At 36.6% G+C, this 12,664-nt stretch overlaps 1 protein-coding gene across 1 annotated transcript in view; it reads right to left on the bottom strand.

The window, feature by feature from the left end:
* Nucleotides 1–12,664, bottom strand: part of FBXL17 (F-box and leucine rich repeat protein 17) — a 284,908-nt gene that overhangs the window by 1,991 nt on the left and 270,253 nt on the right. The gene's annotated exons all lie outside the window — the stretch shown is intronic.

Below are 12,664 nucleotides of genomic sequence, written 5' to 3'. Positions count from 1 at the left end.
CACTACACCTCAATTTTACTGTAAAGAAAGAAGATTTATATAACATTCCAGTAAATTCTGTTTTGATTATTTGTGATTGAAAGCAAACAGGAAAGACAAATAGTCCCCATTTCAAAACAGCTTTGTTTAGAAAACTGCAACACTGTTTAACAATCTATTAAATTATTTTCATTCCCTGCTCGACTATGCTGGCCCAAACCTAATTATCCAAAGAAAAGTCATCCCATTTAACAAAGTGCTGCCCAGAATAACTGATTTCTATACTGAAACAGAAACATTTATTCAGACTCACTCAAGCAGACATAAGTTTGAAGTATGAGACTTTTCTGACTGGAAAATTAAAATTAATTAAATATATTAATTAATTTATGGCACATACTAAGTGTAAATTTTTACACATGCCAAGGAATAAATTGGACTAACTTAAAAAATGTAAACTGCATGAGGTTGAACAAAGCCAAGTACAAGGTTCTGCATCTGGGTTGGGGCTACCTCAGGTATCAATATAAGCTGAGGGATGAAGGGATTGAGCATACTCCTGCAGAGAGGGACCTTGGGATGTTGGTCAACAAGAAACTGAACCTGACCTGGCTTCAATGTGCACTCACAGCCCAGAAACCAACTGTATCCCAGGCTGCATCAAAAGGAGTGTGACCAGCAAGTCAAGGGAGGTGATTCTACTCCTCTGTTCTCACAAGACCCTGCTGCAATATGCAGCAACAGACTCCTCAGTACAGGAAAGACATGGGCCTGTGGGAGACTGTCCAGAAGATAGCCACAAAAGTGATCAAAGGGATGGAGTATGTCTGCTATGAGGAAAGGCTGAGAGAGGTGGAGGAGTCTCTGGGGAGACCTCATCGTGGCCTTTCACTTCTTAAAAGGGTCCTGTAAGAAAGATGGGGAAAGACTTTTTAGCAGGGCCTATTGCAAAACAGGATGAGGGGATGATGGTTTTAAACTAAAAGAGGTGCAACTCAGGCTGGATATGAGGAAAAAAATATTTGCAAAGAGGGTGGTGAAACACTGGCACAGGTTGCCCAGAGAGGTGGTGGATGCACCATCCCTGGAGACATTCAAGGCCAGGCTGGATGTGGATCTGAGCAACCTCATCTAGTGGAAAAGGTCCTTGCTCATTGCAGTGGGGTTGGAAAAAGATGACCTTTAAAGATCCCTTCCAACGCAAACTGTGATTCTATGAATCAACATTACTGAACATAATGTGCTACAGCTATCAATGTGGCTGCAATGAAAAATTAGAGATAACATGACTTAACATGGGGAAAAAAATGCAAACTATTCTTTAGTGAAGGTAGATCAATTTACTATTTTACCAACTACCAATATAGGTCAACTTTTCCACAGGTTAAAAGTACTGCACATCTTCACTTATGTCATTGGTAGGAGTACTTAATTTAGTCTTTTGGTGTGAGGCTAACAGGTTTTTGTGGGCAGAAATGGTAGGTTTAATAAAGCATACAAACTTGTTGGGTCTGAGATGTCCCTTCTAAATCTTCGACATCAAAGGTAGCACCTTTATTCTTGACCAGGCAATGCAATCAGACAAGCCTAGCTAAACCCAACACCTCTGCAATTGCAGCACTATGAAGGGATGAATTTGTCAATTATTTTTAAGATGATTGCAGTTCATATGACAGAAGTAGATAGCTTTCTTCAACTGTTAGATAAGTAAAAGATTAACCTAAGAACCATCACTTTTAGCTAGCTCTCTTTGAAATCTTTGCTGAACACCTGCACATTTTGAAATGCATTGTCATCCCTGCCGATGGCAGAGGGGTTGGAACTACATGACCGTAAGGTCCTTTTCAACCCCAACCATTCGATGATTCCATGATTCAATGACACTGCATTTAAATGCTGAACCACCTAGATCAGCAGGATGTACAACTGACATAATTGTTTCCTTTTTTACCCCACAGTGTTCTACATTCAAGGCCAAAAGTAAAAAACTAGACAAAAATGTTTACTACCATCATGAAGATCCATCTTGGGAATAATATTTTAAAGCACAGCAACCACAGTATCTAATAATATTTTTGTCCTTAGAAGATAACAAGGAGTGCATTCTTCTGAACAGCGATTGCACCAAATGACAAGGATAAATGTAAGGTTTAACAGCCAGTTCTTCTACTTTTGTAATAGAAACACTCAATTTTCATTGGAAGTTTCATCTAGCTGAGACTGACTTGGAAAAAAAAATGGTTTAACTTCATTGCACAAATTTTACTCTTTTGGCAAATTGCTACGTTACAGTAACATCCACCAGTGCTGAAAAACGCGAAGTTACTTTTAATAAATCAAAATTAAATCAGAGATAGCACAAGTCCTCAAAAATATTTTATATTTATAGCTGAGTACATGCTTTCAAACTGTTGGCAACTCTTCCTAGAAATATTGCTTGGAAGGGAAGAATCCCCTATGGTAGCAGTATTTGCTACTTTTTGCCTATTCAAAAATAGTCAAAAGCCTCTTTACTTTAAGATTTGTGGTGCAGAGTGCCATGTCAAAATTTGTCATAGTATCAGCAACTTGTTTTCATGGTTAACTCAGCCACAGCAAAATGCTTACCACACAGAACAGCTCATCTTCATAAAGGGAAACTTACTGCTTATCTGCTAGGTATCTGAAAAAATTACCAGTAGGCTATTATGATTTGACACATAATATTTGGTCTTTATTTGTTAGACTAACACGGATATTACGGCTATAGTGCAAATATCATAGCAGATTTTTTTTCTTACAGGAAACAATAAGGCAAATTTGCCATAAAGATGATGTACAAACACAGGAAGGTGTTTGGTAATGATCTCCATGTCTTGGTGTCTTTGAGTCAGGACTGAAAACATTTACAGAAGCTATAGTCTAGCTAGATATAAGCTAACGTATTTGCTACAAGGATAACTTAACTAAAATAGCATAGCCCATAACACACAGGAGGACAGGTAATGTTACAATGGAATCTTTTAGTCTTAAAACTGATGAAAAAAGTCTGTGGTAAACCATCTATCCTAATGGTTAGGCCATTACTCAAATTATTTTGAGTTTGAAAAATTGAGTTTACTTTCATGATAGAGGAAAAATTATCTTACCAATCTTTATGATAAATGATCAAATATATGTAACTTCTACTTAAGTGTAAATATTTTAATGCTAAGGAACTAACAGCAACTAGCAAAATATTAGGTTTGTGGGAATCCTGGTCATCAAACAATAAAAAGATAATAGCACAGATTGGCTTGAACTTATTTTTTCTTGCTGAAATAAAAATTTATTCCAGGCCAAAGAAGATTTGAAAAGAATCTGGGTTACAGAAACTGGCAAGACCGAGCGATATCATCTCCTTTAAAACAATTTTGCTTAACGACATCTGAACACATATTGCCTGTTTCCCAGGAGAGTATACTTGATTTTGTGACAAATATCATCTGGGCAGCATCTCCTTAATTTCTTCCAGTGATGATGATATGATTGTGAAGAGCATATTTAAATATTATTTGCACTACAGAAAAAGAATACTTCATGTGATAATTATGAATTCATGTGGGAGAGAAGAACATCAATACCCATCTAGTCCGTTTGAGATGGAAGGACATTCATGAAAGGGTTTTGAGAGTGCATCTCCAGAGGACTTAATTTTCACTCTGCTAGGTATACACACAAGGTGGGTAAAATATAGAGAAAAATGTGAATCAGTGTTGAAAACTCTTTTGGTCCTTTAGGTAAAATGACCTACCTGTAACAGAAAGCTTGAAAAACTCCTCCAAGTCTGCAGATATTTTCCCCGGAATAAAATAACTGGCACTTATGAGCTAATTTCTCAGGTTCAGGATAAACTGAAGCTATAGGTTTCCATTAATAAGTTACTCACAGGAAAAAATATTCACTCAGATTTTTGATCTGGTATGCTAGACTTACGCATCCGGTCTGATTGTCAGTATTTACTTATTTGGTGCACCACTTATATCTGCCACAGACCACCACAAGTAATTTGTTTTATGCCTTCCTCCACAAGCTCTCATGGAAAATTCAAACTTCAAACTAAAAAATTTTGGGGTTTTGGTTTTACATGTGTCATGTCATTTGACAGAATTCTAGTGATAACTTCAGCACTGTTTTCTGTCATTTCTAGATTCTAAAATCAGGGTTTTCTAAAGATAGCAAAAGATTCCAAAGGACTAGGATCTATTTTTCTTTACCTTTCACTTCCATTAGGATTCAGTGACAGATCTTATTAAATTCAAGGGAATGAAATTTTCCTAATACTGTTGAAGTAAATTAGGGATTACAATTGAAACCATCAGTCAAACTATACATTGTTTTTAATGAGACTGGTATCTTTCACATATGGAACAGCAACAGGTTTTCCTAAACAGGACGTTCCTACTTCTAGTTAACTTGTCTTCAGTTGATATCATGTCCAGGAGAGCTTCTTTTGGTCTGGAATACCAAGTAGCACACACAAGGGCTTTAAAAAGCGTTGGGTTTAAATGAGAGGACTCCTTTGCTGTACTTCTAAGAAAAACTGTAAGACTGCCTACTGATCTAAAAAACTCCTCATGAACGGTAGTCTTTGAAAGCAACTCTGATTCTAAAACTATTAAATTGTCCGTAGAATGTCTGTGTTGTGCCATTTAGAGCAACACAGAAAAAGTAGAGTCATGACCTGAACTGCAAGTTTTGTGTTCTACACAGGGAAGAAATACTCACTGTTAATCTAAAATGCTTCTTATGCGGGGAAAAGCTTCAGGATAACATCCGATTCACTTGAAAATTAAAAAGAGAAAGCTATCTCCATTCCAAGTTAATAATTGAAGCCGCTAGGCAGCCAAACAAAAAAAAAAAAACAACCCAAACAAACCAAAAGCCCAAGCCCCCATGCAAAAACTCTAAGCTTTGAAAACTGTATTAGGGCAAAGGTGCACAGCTTCTCAGGAAAATTTCCTATGCTACTCAGCTGTTTATAACATCATACATGGATGGATTCCTGAAATAATTTTTAGGATAGAATAGAATCATAGAATAGTTAGGGTGGGAAAGGACCTTAAGATCATCTAGTTCCAATCCCCTGCCATGGGCAGGGACACCTCACACTAAAGCATGCCATGCAAGGCTTCGTCCAACCTGGCTTTGAACACTGCCAGCGATGGAGCATTCACAGCCTCCCTGGGCAACCCATTCCAGTACCTCACCACCCACACAGTAAAGAATTTCTTCTTTATATCCAATCTAAACCTCTCCTGTTTAAGTTTTAACCCGTTACCTCTTGTCCTGTCACTACAGTCCCTAATGAAGAATACCTCACCAGCACTCTTATAGGCCCCCTTCAGATACTGGAAGGCTGCTATGAGGTCTCCATGCAGCCTTCTCTCCTCCAGGCTGAACAGCCCCAACTTTCTCAGCCTGTCTTCATATGGGAGGTGCTCCAGTCCCCCGATCATCCTCGTGGCCCTCCTCTGGACTTGTTCTAACAGTTCCATGTCCTTTTTATGTTGAGGACACCAGAACTGCACACAATACTCCAAGTGAGGTCTCACAAGAGCAGAGTAGAGGGGCAGGATCACCTCCTTCGACCTGCTGGTCATGCTCCTCTTGATGCAGCCCAGGATACAGTTGGCTTTCTGGGCTGCAAGCGCACACTGCCAGCTCATGTTCAGATTCTCACCAACCAACAACCCCAAGTCCTTCTCTGCAGGGCTGCTCTGAATTTCTTCTTTGCCCAACCTGTAGCTGTGCCTGGGATTTCTCTGACCCAGATGTATTTTTGCATAACCTCTAACCCAACCATTGGAGGCATGTGCTAGCTGACTTTGGAGAGTGCTGACATCATGGGCACTCTAATCCGGAGGACAATACAGGCAGGTGTCTTTAGTTATATAACTTTAGAGGTCACTTATTAATAAAAAATAGTAGACTAAGTTATAATACTGTTAGTCTGCAATTTCTGTGCAGAAAGGCATTAATAATATACAGAACTTCTAGCTTAATTTTATAAATCTGTGCTTGTAAAGAATTTTAGGTAAATGTTAGTATGTGAGAAGTAACATTCACACCAAAAGATTTTGAAGGCTACCGTACATATAACATTTGATAATAGAGGTTAACAGGATGAAAGTATTATCATTACCCTTCTACATATAAAGAATCACAACTTTGCACAGAAGAAAACAGTTTTGTTCCAAAAAGGCTTTCTTACCACATTATAGACACTTGTGCTTACGGAGTTGTACTGCAGCATTAGAGATACTGGAATTTGTGTGCATTTCTGTCTTAGGATACATATGTTAGTACTAAATGAAAGCCAAATTTGTAGTTAGTGGACACAGAAATGACTCTATAGTCATTGTGTGTATCCATAATGATGGACTTCAGACATGTTTTATGTTTCATTTTCCCTAATGTTTTAACAATAAAATCCAAAAGATACACACTTGGAGTTACACAGAAACAAATTTCATTCACACTTTCTTCTCTCTGAGTTGTAGTTTGCTTTTTCAAGTCAGTGTCTTATAAAAAGCCCACTTTGATTTTTTTTAAAAATAGTTGAATGAATTATATTCTCAGGTGGCCCAATTATAACTGTTGCCTGTAGCCATAACAAAATTAAAGATTTCTGGAAACGTTTTGTGTGAAGTGCACTTGATCAACTAAGGCAGACATATTCCACAGAATTTCAGTGACTGCCCTCATGCCCAGGGGCAGAACCTTTGTTTAGGACTTGAATAAAATAACAGCACTGCCAATATTAGCACAATATACTACAGTCCAAATAAAGTCCCTTATGATTTCAGCAAAGAATTTATTCTGGTTTAATGGATGCTGTTAGTTAAAAACAAAACCAAAAGAAAGAAAAAAACCCCAAAAAAACAAAAAAACCCCAACCCACATACACATACACATACATACAAATGCTGTATTGTGGACTCATAAATAATGAAATTGACTAGTACAGTCTGATTATCATGACATTCGACAACTTGTGTTAATCTTAGCAATTAATTTCACACTTATATTTGAAAAGGGGAAGGAGCATGTAAACACAAATATCAGTAATCTTTTCTGCTGTGCAAAGTGAAATAAACAGATCACACAGACTTTCTAATATTCAGTGGCAGCACTTCTGGAAAGATTTCAGAAAACACAGCAAGGCTGCTTGTGGAGTATAGCTCATTCACAGTTCTTGCTTAAATGTCAGCAGAAAGGTGGAGTCCTAGAGGGATGAAATTCATTGTCGTGGTTGTTTATACAGGTGAATGCTATTGCCTCAAACTGCCAGTCCCCTGCACAGTTGCTGCAGTCACCACGTTACTGCAAGCTAACAAAATAAACCATTTCTGGTGACTGTGAATTTACATAGTTTTCTAGCAGAACCCTCATTTCAGGGTTTTCTCTCCTAGTCATTACTGCTAACACAGTATTTAATATTAAAGTTGTGTAAGCTATAAAGTTTCCATTTTCAATTATCATTGCTTATTGTGAGGGTTTACTTTCTGTTAAATCAGATAAACCATTCCAAAGAAGCCTTTTAGTTTGTCTGGGTTGGTTGGTTTGCTAATTCTGTTCATTTCAAACATGAACCTCTAGACTCCACCTATATAAGATTTCAAGGTAAAAATACCAGTATCATAAGCATTTAAAATTATGATGAAACTCTGACTGTTGCTTTGTTTTTACTTATAAAAATTGTATATAATAAAGACCCATATGCAGTAAAATGACAGTTTATTTATATAGTGTTATTTTTTCAGATTACTTTCTGCCAGTTTAATGAATAGCACTGAATATTTTCCTTCCTATTCTGCTACATTAACAATAAGTTGAGCACATTACTGTAATACTTATCAAAATGACAGTGTGTAAATCTAACAAAGAAATCATTCTCAAAATTTACCAGCTGGCAAAAAATGACTAGAGGGATGAGAGGACAATGCTTCTAAACAAATCTCTCTGTTTTTTTTGATCATGCTGACTACTTCACATTGCATTTTTCCTTAATAGTTTGCTTTATCCTGATTTTGGACCACTGATCATTACCTGAGGGCCCATCTTTCCCTTACAGTGTGACATGGTCACTTAGGTACTTTTTAAAAACTAGGACAGGCTCATTAACTCAGTACAACCTACTGCCATGGATTTGCTGCTGAACAAATCTTCTGCTTCAGACTGGAAGATAAAAATCTTTTGGTACAGAAACAGTTAAACTAGAAGTATAAAAAGTTCAATTTATATAAAGAATCTTTTTTATACTTTAGCAGATGCTTTCATTCACACAGATAATGGATTTGTTATCCTAGTTAGCTAGGCAGGAAAAAAAAAAAGTATTGTTCTGTATTTTAAAATTGTTGTATTGAAAACCAAAGTTAAATAAATGCTCTTTTCCTTTTGTTGTGGGTTAGCAAGGCTAACTGTAGTTTCCTTCTAGTGCAATTCACAGATTTTATAAAGCTAAAATCTTCATTATTCATAGGGAGACATATTGAGCACAGCTCCTACATTATACATGCAAAACATCAAAAAATACAGCCTATCCTTTTCAATATGCAGCAATGTAACTTGAACAAATTATAGTAATTTAAGGGAAAATAAGTGCTATAGATTTTTTCTTAAAGGGAAGGATTGGGTATTCTCAGTTCTCTTCAGTACCACAAAATCATAATTTCAAATTTCAAAAAGAGCACCTTAAAATATAAAAGAAGAAATTGTATCAATTTGTCAGTTTTTTTTTTTTTAAATCAGGCTACTGATAGTATTGTCTGAAGGTGGAAGCCAAATTGCTATGATAATTATATTAAAACAAACCATGGCTCTGTACTCTTGTTGTACTGTTGTTTAAGAACAGTTTAGCTTGAAGATGTATTTAAAATTTAAAGATGTATCTCTAGAATTGAAGATCTCTTTTTCACTTGCTTAACTTCAGTTACAGGCAAATCAAAAGTTCCATGGATGAAGGGTAAAAATGTTTCCAGTCATGATTACAAATATATAGATAATATGTATACATGCACACATATAAATAGTTGTATCCAAATATATTTTATATATTTTTATATTTCCATATTCTACATATATATAATTTTTATATCTAAAGAAATTGAAAACTCTTTTTACCTTCAGATAAGATTTTTCACAAGCTGGCATTTCCTCATATACAACTGCAGCTGTATACCAGTTAGACTAATGATTTGCAATTTGCATAGGATATGTATATTAATTTATATATATATACACATATTTCTAAAACAGACTTTATAGAAGAATAAAGTAATAAATTGTTTTTAAAATCTGATTTTCTAAAATCTTAATCTTAAGATGCAAATGATTTCTTCACAGATCATTTTTATTTTTAGGGGTCATCTATCTTCCTTACTCTCTGTGGTAATATAAAAATGTTTGCCTTTTTGTCAGTTGTACTGATCATCAATTTCTGTGCTCTAACTTCTCAGTAATACTGTAATAGGAAATACATGCTCAATTCATCTGAGAAAGTCATCTGGAATAAGCTACAGGTTTTCAGAAGTATTTTCATGAAAAGCAAATGACTTTCTCAAAAAAAAATCAAGAAAAAATCAAGGAACAAAGGCCTTGATTTATTAAGTGAAACTGTGTATCTATTCATAGCCAACTTTGTCAGACTCACTTCATTTCATTCACACATAGCTGTGAATGTTGGAATTTTGCGGCCTTTGTTTTTCAGTGTCATTTTTCTGCTTATTTTCCCAAGAACTGTCTCCTGCATTTATGTGGTAGCACTGCTGATAACCATTTCAAATAGCACCACAGTTACAGGAACAGTATCTTGAAATATGAAAATCTGTATTATAAAAGCTGCAGGAAGATTATTTCGTCAAATTGTTCAATCAGCCATGCTACTATCCAGAAAAATATCAAGATTTTAGCCACTATCTCCTATGTGATACCCAGCCATTTTCCCCAAGGTGAAGATTTTAAACTGTCATTATTTGAAGCTGTTTAGGTTACTGTGAAAACACAACAAAGAACTGCTACAAAGACATCTTTAACAACGAGTTCTACCAATAAGAGAAGATTGCCCTTTTCCTTTGATTTCTTTTGGAAATACGAAATATAAAATATTTACAAATTTGGTTCGAAGAACACACAGTCATGTTCTCTTTTTGCTGTGGGGACTAAACTGAGGTGAACTGAATATAATCCCTCATTCTGGAAACAACTTTGTGCCCTTCTTGGTACTTACTGAGGGACACATCAGAGCTTCAGTGTACCCTGCAGTACAGAAACCAGCTATGGGTTGCCAGACCCCCATGTCATGTCCCAAAACACAGCCTTGGGCTGCAGCCCACAACAGCACAGCTCTCCTTTCTGCATAGAAACTGTGAGTTTGCAGTTTTGCTGTGCTGCCAGAGGCATCAGGAAGAGGCAAAACAAGGGAACGAAGCCTGGCGCAAATGTAGGCGGTAACACTAGAATGCAAGAAATACTATGTCATTTAGGCCTTTTCCAATTACAAACCTCTAAAATGTTCTGCTTAGGCCTTAAATAACTACTGATATTATCTCTTACTGCTTTCAAAAGAAATGAAGACTCAGAATGGCAATGTTTCCTTTTTTATAAAACAGATGACTTGTGCAGCCCCAAGAGCCTGTGCAGGCCCTCATAAACACATTCACTAGGAAAATACAGGAACTAGGAAAGCATTGACCAGCAATGAGAGAAATACAGTCCATAATACATGCATATAGTTTAACTGATGAGGTAGTACAGACTTATTTTCAGCATCAAAGTAATATTTGCACAGACTTAGATTAGGCACCCTGTACTGTGACAGTGTTCAGAAGGGAGAAGTGTCCTAGTTGCCTTCGAGTACATGTTGGTGTTTGTATGCAGGCAACTGGGGAATTTTATTGTCCAAAATACAGGTATTTAAAAATATTTAGGATCTGCTTTATGAACACCTAAATAATTTTGGAGGTCTGGATAAGTCCCTCAGAAGCCTATCTGACAGAGGAAATTAACAGTATGTGTCTCCAGTGTAGAGTCCTGCAGGGATCAAGCTAGCGTTTCCTGAGCTACTCATGGAAATGGAAGCAATAGGTTATACTACCACATCTATATGACAGTATGCCATGAACCTTGCTGAGTATGATTTTCTGGACAAGGTGCTGCACTTTGGCAGCCCAGCTGCTATAACAGAACTTGAGCCCATGTCCTGCCTGGCCCTGCACCTTTCCAGCAGTACCAGGTCTTTCAGAGCAATCTCTGGGTCTTAGGCACCACTGCTGTGTAGTGCAGGGAAAGACAAATTTGCCTAAGTCATGGAAGTGCTAGTGAAAATTACAAAAAGAAAAAAAAAAGACATTTGCTCAGTAACTCTGCTTCTAACACTTTTATATTGAAAAGAATATTTAGATTTTGTGTATCTAAGCATAAACACATTTTCTGAACCAGAATTTGACTACGAATAGTTCTAAATGACTTTCAGCATTTAATAATCTTTCTTCTGTATATGCTCTGCAAATAGGGATTATGGTGCTACTTAGCAACACTTAAATGTTGAAAAATAGTATTAAAATGCTTATTAGAAAACTTGCAACTTAAATTTGTGTCCTCATTATGATGATCTCATGGTACAGTCAGTATTTTGAGACTTCTCAACATAATGACATTTATTTTCAGGCAAAGACCATATTGCTCCTGTGGTGTGCATGTTAGATGGTAGGAAACATGATAAAAAGAAAGGTCATGGCAACAGCAATTTCATGAAAAATGAATAATTTGGTTATTTTCATGGTGTGGATCAATAATGCTCTGCATCTACTGAAGCACATTGCCTGAAGGCATCCAGATAATCAATGGCATAAAACAGAGACTGCCTGTACCCAGGCTTGCAGTCTCTCTGATCTTGGGAAGACCCCTGACGCCTCTAATTTGTGTCAACTGCATATCAAAGAAATTCCAAAGAGCCTGGGTCATAAAGCATACTTTAGTGGTAACCATTTGAAGTCTACTTACATATGTTCCTTATGGAATTGTGCTTAAGTACTTCCCTTCCAATGCCTGGGAATTCCTAAAAAGGCATAAATGCTATCTGGCACTAGCATAACAGTCAGCACATCTTAAAAAATGAAGGCTGGTTAGAAGGGGCAAATCTTCTGACCTTCTCTTCACTGCAAGCTGACAATAGCCCAAAGACAAGAATTTAAATTAACAGGGCATGTAAATAAACCCTTCTGCACCACCCAAGAATTCTCTTTAATGATGTGCTGGATGCTGACATTTTTAATTTAATAGAGCAGCCACTGGAAAAAATTACTTCTGAATGATATTGGGAAGAGACAGTTGAAGACATGATTTTCTTCACTAATTTCTCTGTTCATTTGCAGTGGAAAAAAGGAACCTGCATCTTCTTGCTGCCAAAAATTCTCAAGTCAAGGATACTTACCTCACTCTGTCTTTGGAGCTGTGTTTCCCATCTAGTCTTTGCAAGCAACAAAATAATTTCCAGAGGTAGTCTTACTACTAATGCATTTGCTGTAACAGCATTTACTCATTTCTTAAGAAGTTTTTAGCTTACCGTACTTTGAATATTCATATACATGCACACACACATGCATGCACACCACACACACACACACACACACACACGTTCGTAGATACACAGCTAACATTACTT

This window comes from Melopsittacus undulatus, chromosome Z, assembly GCF_012275295.1.
Source record: "Melopsittacus undulatus isolate bMelUnd1 chromosome Z, bMelUnd1.mat.Z, whole genome shotgun sequence".
NCBI lineage: Eukaryota > Metazoa > Chordata > Aves > Psittaciformes > Psittaculidae > Melopsittacus > Melopsittacus undulatus.
This window is presented reverse-complemented; position numbering and strand designations above follow the sequence as displayed.